Source organism: Orbicella franksi, chromosome 5, assembly GCF_964199315.1.
Source record: "Orbicella franksi chromosome 5, jaOrbFran1.1, whole genome shotgun sequence".
In the NCBI taxonomy this organism is placed as follows: domain Eukaryota; kingdom Metazoa; phylum Cnidaria; class Anthozoa; order Scleractinia; family Merulinidae; genus Orbicella; species Orbicella franksi.
In genome coordinates this window covers 9,768,818-9,775,324 of record NC_138149.1, presented here as the reverse complement: position 1 = coordinate 9,775,324, position 6,507 = coordinate 9,768,818, and positions in this window count along the sequence as shown.

Sequence of the window (6,507 nt, the reverse complement as noted above, 5' to 3'; positions counted from 1 at the left end):
AAGCCTTATTAAAACAATTAACGACAACACATCACTCTACCCATCAATTCACCCTATCACTAACCAATAAGGCAAAGAAAACAAAACACGAACACGGCAAATATTCTACACCCAACACAACTTTAGTACCACCTAGACAGTTCTAGCTTGAACGTCATTGCGTGAGTGTTTTATACCGTGGTGTTTTCTTGCAGTTACCCCTCACTCATCCTTGTACATTCAGTGTAAATTTCTCGTGTGGAAAAATAAGATTTTAAAGTTAACGTAGTTCGTGTCTACTTAGAAATTACGTTATGCTGGTTTTAGATAGAGAATTTTCCTTTTAACTAAAGAGGGTGCTTCTCCTCGTCAAACCCCTGCTCTCTACTCCCTTATTTATACATGTATCAAAAAACATGATTATGTTAAAAAACACAAGCGCCTTTCTGAGCAAGTTCATAATCACGCCTTTTAAAATACATGGAGGCCATAACATCTGTACAAAATAGAGAGATTTACTCTCATGAAAACCAGGTATTCACCTCTTAATAGAACGGCTTGAAAATGAATAAGCTTTGCTGAGTCTCAAGAAAGTACAACTGCATGACACTAATTGCCTTGAATTTCTGTCTCATTAGCACCACCGCCATGTAGCTCTCCTGTGGATGTGGCATTTATCATCGATTCTTCGGGCAGCATTGGCAAAAGAAACTACCTGAAACAGAAGAACTTTGTCAAGGAAGTAGCGAAGAGTTTCGGCCTAGCACCAGACCAGAGTCAAGCAGCCATGGTTCTGTACAGTAACTCAGCTTCAGTACAGGCTCGATTCGGCCAGTATGCGACCACGGAGGAGTTCGCCAAAGCTGTGGATGCTCTACCTTACGAGAGAGGCCAGACACGAATCGACAGAGCGCTGGATTTAGCAGCCACTGACATCTTCCCACAAGCCAGAGCGGGCGTGCCTAAGCTTGCCCTGCTGATAACTGACGGTACCCAGACCCCAGCAGCCGACGCCAAAGGCTTGAGAGAGGCCTCCGAGCCCTTGCGCAAGGCAGGCGTTCGTGTTCTAGCCGTGGGTATTGGCAGTGGTGTCGACCGAGATGAACTAAGATTGGTAACGGAGACTGACGACGACGTTGTGGTGGCCACTGACTTTCAAGACCTGCTGCTGAAAATGGCCAACCTGACCAGCAGGGCCTGCGAACTGGCTGGTGAGTGTGGTCAAAGTTAGAGGTCGCTTTGTGGCCTGACTTTGGCTTTTGCAAAACAGCTCTAGCTAGATAGGAATACTGAGATTTCCTGCTTGCATGCTAGCCCGCCAAGTTAATGTCCGCCCCAAACTAGTGTCCAGCCATTCAAAAGGCGCCTGTCGTCGCCTTCTGCGACTTGACTGAGTGCGAGAGAAGCGCTCATGCCATGATTTAAGGCCGCAGCTCGTGTTCTTTGTTTTTCCAGCTGTCAGTAAATCTGTCTGGCCTTTGGGCGCGTTAGCTAGCTTGTCTGGCTTCCAAGAAGGCGCCCATGAAAACAAGGTCTTGACCTCTTGACAGAAGGGCTGGCACAAGAATGAGCTTTGCCGAGTCTCAAGAAAGTACAACTGCATGACACTAATTGCCTTGAATTTCTGTCTCATTAGCACCACCGCCATGTAGCTCTCCTGTGGATGTGGCATTTATCATCGATTCTTCGGGCAGCATTGGCAAAAGAAACTACCTGAAACAGAAGAACTTTGTCAAGGAAGTAGCGAAGAGTTTCGGCCTAGCACCAGACCAGAGTCAAGCAGCCATGGTTCTGTACAGTAACTCAGCTTCAGTACAGGCTCGATTCGGCCAGTATGCGACCACGGAGGAGTTCGCCAAAGCTGTGGATGCTCTACCTTACGAGAGAGGCCAGACACGAATCGACAGAGCGCTGGATTTAGCAGCCACTGACATCTTCCCACAAGCCAGAGCGGGCGTGCCTAAGCTTGCCCTGCTGATAACTGACGGTACCCAGACCCCAGCAGCCGACGCCAAAGGCTTGAGAGAGGCCTCCGAGCCCTTGCGCAAGGCAGGCGTTCGTGTTCTAGCCGTGGGTATTGGCAGTGGTGTCGACCGAGATGAACTAAGATTGGTAACGGAGACTGACGACGACGTTGTGGTGGCCACTGACTTTCAAGACCTGCTGCTGAAAATGGCCAACCTGACCAGCAGGGCCTGCGAACTGGCTGGTGAGTGTGGTCAAAGTTAGAGGTCGCTTTGTGGCCTGACTTTGGCTTTTGCAAAACAGCTCTAGCTAGATAGGAATACTGAGATTTCCTGCTTGCATGCTAGCCCGCCAAGTTAATGTCCGCCCCAAACTAGTGTCCAGCCATTCAAAAGGCGCCTGTCGTCGCCTTCTGCGACTTGACTGAGTGCGAGAGAAGCGCTCATGCCATGATTTAAGGCCGCAGCTCGTGTTCTTTGTTTTTCCAGCTGTCAGTAAATCTGTCTGGCCTTTGGGCGCGTTAGCTAGCTTGTCTGGCTTCCAAGAAGGCGCCCATGAAAACAAGGTCTTGACCTCTTGACAGAAGGGCTGGCACAAGAATGAGCTTTGCCGAGTCTCAAGAAAGTACAACTGCATGACACTAATTGCCTTGAATTTCTGTCTCATTAGCACCACCGCCATGTAGCTCTCCTGTGGATGTGGCATTTATCATCGATTCTTCGGGCAGCATTGGCAAAAGAAACTACCTGAAACAGAAGAACTTTGTCAAGGAAGTAGCGAAGAGTTTCGGCCTAGCACCAGACCAGAGTCAAGCAGCCATGGTTCTGTACAGTAACTCAGCTTCAGTACAGGCTCGATTCGGCCAGTATGCGACCACGGAGGAGTTCGCCAAAGCTGTGGATGCTCTACCTTACGAGAGAGGCCAGACACGAATCGACAGAGCGCTGGATTTAGCAGCCACTGACATCTTCCCACAAGCCAGAGCGGGCGTGCCTAAGCTTGCCCTGCTGATAACTGACGGTACCCAGACCCCAGCAGCCGACGCCAAAGGCTTGAGAGAGGCCTCCGAGCCCTTGCGCAAGGCAGGCGTTCGTGTTCTAGCCGTGGGTATTGGCAGTGGTGTCGACCGAGATGAACTAAGATTGGTAACGGAGACTGACGACGACGTTGTGGTGGCCACTGACTTTCAAGACCTGCTGCTGAAAATGGCCAACCTGACCAGCAGGGCCTGCGAACTGGCTGGTGAGTGTGGTCAAAGTTAGAGGTCGCTTTGTGGCCTGACTTTGGCTTTTGCAAAACAGCTCTAGCTAGATAGGAATACTGAGATTTCCTGCTTGCATGCTAGCCCCCCAAGTTAATGTCCGCCCCAAACTAGTGTCCAGCCATTCAAAAGGCGCCTGTCGTCGCCTTCTGCGACTTGACTGAGTGCGAGAGAAGCGCTCATGCCATGATTTAAGGCCGCAGCTCGTGTTCTTTGTTTTTCCAGCTGTCAGTAAATCTGTCTGGCCTTTGGGCGCGTTAGCTAGCTTGTCTGGCTTCCAAGAAGGCGCCCATGAAAACAAGGTCTTGACCTCTTGACAGAAGGGCTGGCACAAGAATGAGCTTTGCCGAGTCTCAAGAAAGTACAACTGCATGACACTAATTGCCTTGAATTTCTGTCTCATTAGCACCACCGCCATGTAGCTCTCCTGTGGATGTGGCATTTATCATCGATTCTTCGGGCAGCATTGGCAAAAGAAACTACCTGAAACAGAAGAACTTTGTCAAGGAAGTAGCGAAGAGTTTCGGCCTAGCACCAGACCAGAGTCAAGCAGCCATGGTTCTGTACAGTAACTCAGCTTCAGTACAGGCTCGATTCGGCCAGTATGCGACCACGGAGGAGTTCGCCAAAGCTGTGGATGCTCTACCTTACGAGAGAGGCCAGACACGAATCGACAGAGCGCTGGATTTAGCAGCCACTGACATCTTCCCACAAGCCAGAGCGGGCGTGCCTAAGCTTGCCCTGCTGATAACTGACGGTACCCAGACCCCAGCAGCCGACGCCAAAGGCTTGAGAGAGGCCTCCGAGCCCTTGCGCAAGGCAGGCGTTCGTGTTCTAGCCGTGGGTATTGGCAGTGGTGTCGACCGAGATGAACTAAGATTGGTAACGGAGACTGACGACGACGTTGTGGTGGCCACTGACTTTCAAGACCTGCTGCTGAAAATGGCCAACCTGACCAGCAGGGCCTGCGAACTGGCCGGTGAGTGTGGTCAAAGTTAGAGGTCGCTTTGTGGCCTGACTTTGGCTTTTGCAAAACAGCTCTAGCTAGATAGGAATACTGAGATTTCCTGCTTGCATGCTAGCCCGCCAAGTTAATGTCCGCCCCAAACTAGTGTCCAGCCATTCAAAAGGCGCCTGTCGTCGCCTTCTGCGACTTGACTGAGTGCGAGAGAAGCGCTCATGCCATGATTTAAGGCCGCAGCTCGTGTTCTTTGTTTTTCCAGCTGTCAGTAAATCTGTCTGGCCTTTGGGCGCGTTAGCTAGCTTGTCTGGCTTCCAAGAAGGCGCCCATGAAAACAAGGTCTTGACCTCTTGACAGAAGGGCTGGCACAAGAATGAGCTTTGCCGAGTCTCAAGAAAGTACAACTGCATGACACTAATTGCCTTGAATTTCTGTCTCATTAGCACCACCGCCATGTAGCTCTCCTGTGGATGTGGCATTTATCATCGATTCTTCGGGCAGCATTGGCAAAAGAAACTACCTGAAACAGAAGAACTTTGTCAAGGAAGTAGCGAAGAGTTTCGGCCTAGCACCAGACCAGAGTCAAGCAGCCATGGTTCTGTACAGTAACTCAGCTTCAGTACAGGCTCGATTCGGCCAGTATGCGACCACGGAGGAGTTCGCCAAAGCTGTGGATGCTCTACCTTACGAGAGAGGCCAGACACGAATCGACAGAGCGCTGGATTTAGCAGCCACTGACATCTTCCCACAAGCCAGAGCGGGCGTGCCTAAGCTTGCCCTGCTGATAACTGACGGTACCCAGACCCCAGCAGCCGACGCCAAAGGCTTGAGAGAGGCCTCCGAGCCCTTGCGCAAGGCAGGCGTTCGTGTTCTAGCCGTGGGTATTGGCAGTGGTGTCGACCGAGATGAACTAAGATTGGTAACGGAGACTGACGACGACGTTGTGGTGGCCACTGACTTTCAAGACCTGCTGCTGAAAATGGCCAACCTGACCAGCAGGGCCTGCGAACTGGCTGGTGAGTGTGGTCAAAGTTAGAGGTCGCTTTGTGGCCTGACTTTGGCTTTTGCAAAACAGCTCTAGCTAGATAGGAATACTGAGATTTCCTGCTTGCATGCTAGCCCGCCAAGTTAATGTCCGCCCCAAACTAGTGTCCAGCCATTCAAAAGGCGCCTGTCGTCGCCTTCTGCGACTTGACTGAGTGCGAGAGAAGCGCTCATGCCATGATTTAAGGCCGCAGCTCGTGTTCTTTGTTTTTCCAGCTGTCAGTAAATCTGTCTGGCCTTTGGGCGCGTTAGCTAGCTTGTCTGGCTTCCAAGAAGGCGCCCATGAAAACAAGGTCTTGACCTCTTGACAGAAGGGCTGGCACAAGAATGAGCTTTGCCGTGTCTCAAGAAAGTACAACTGCATGACACTAATTGCCTTGAATTTCTGTCTCATTAGCACCACCGCCATGTAGCTCTCCTGTGGATGTGGCATTTATCATCGATTCTTCGGGCAGCATTGGCAAAAGAAACTACCTGAAACAGAAGAACTTTGTCAAGGAAGTAGCGAAGAGTTTCGGCCTAGCACCAGACCAGAGTCAAGCAGCCATGGTTCTGTACAGTAACTCAGCTTCAGTACAGGCTCGATTCGGCCAGTATGCGACCACGGAGGAGTTCGCCAAAGCTGTGGATGCTCTACCTTACGAGAGAGGCCAGACACGAATCGACAGAGCGCTGGATTTAGCAGCCACTGACATCTTCCCACAAGCCAGAGCGGGCGTGCCTAAGCTTGCCCTGCTGATAACTGACGGTACCCAGACCCCAGCAGCCGACGCCAAAGGCTTGAGAGAGGCCTCCGAGCCCTTGCGCAAGGCAGGCGTTCGTGTTCTAGCCGTGGGTATTGGCAGTGGTGTCGACCGAGATGAACTAAGATTGGTAACGGAGACTGACGACGACGTTGTGGTGGCCACTGACTTTCAAGACCTGCTGCTGAAAATGGCCAACCTGACCAGCAGGGCCTGCGAACTGGCTGGTGAGTGTGGTCAAAGTTAGAGGTCGCTTTGTGGCCTGACTTTGGCTTTTGCAAAACAGCTCTAGCTAGATAGGAATACTGAGATTTCCTGCTTGCATGCTAGCCCGCCAAGTTAATGTCCGCCCCAAACTAGTGTCCAGCCATTCAAAAGGCGCCTGTCGTCGCCTTCTGCGACTTGACTGAGTGCGAGAGAAGCGCTCATGCCATGATTTAAGGCCGCAGCTCGTGTTCTTTGTTTTTCCAGCTGTCAGTAAATCTGTCTGGCCTTTGGGCGCGTTAGCTAGCTTGTCTGGCTTCCAAGAAGGCGCCCATGAAAACAAGGTCTTG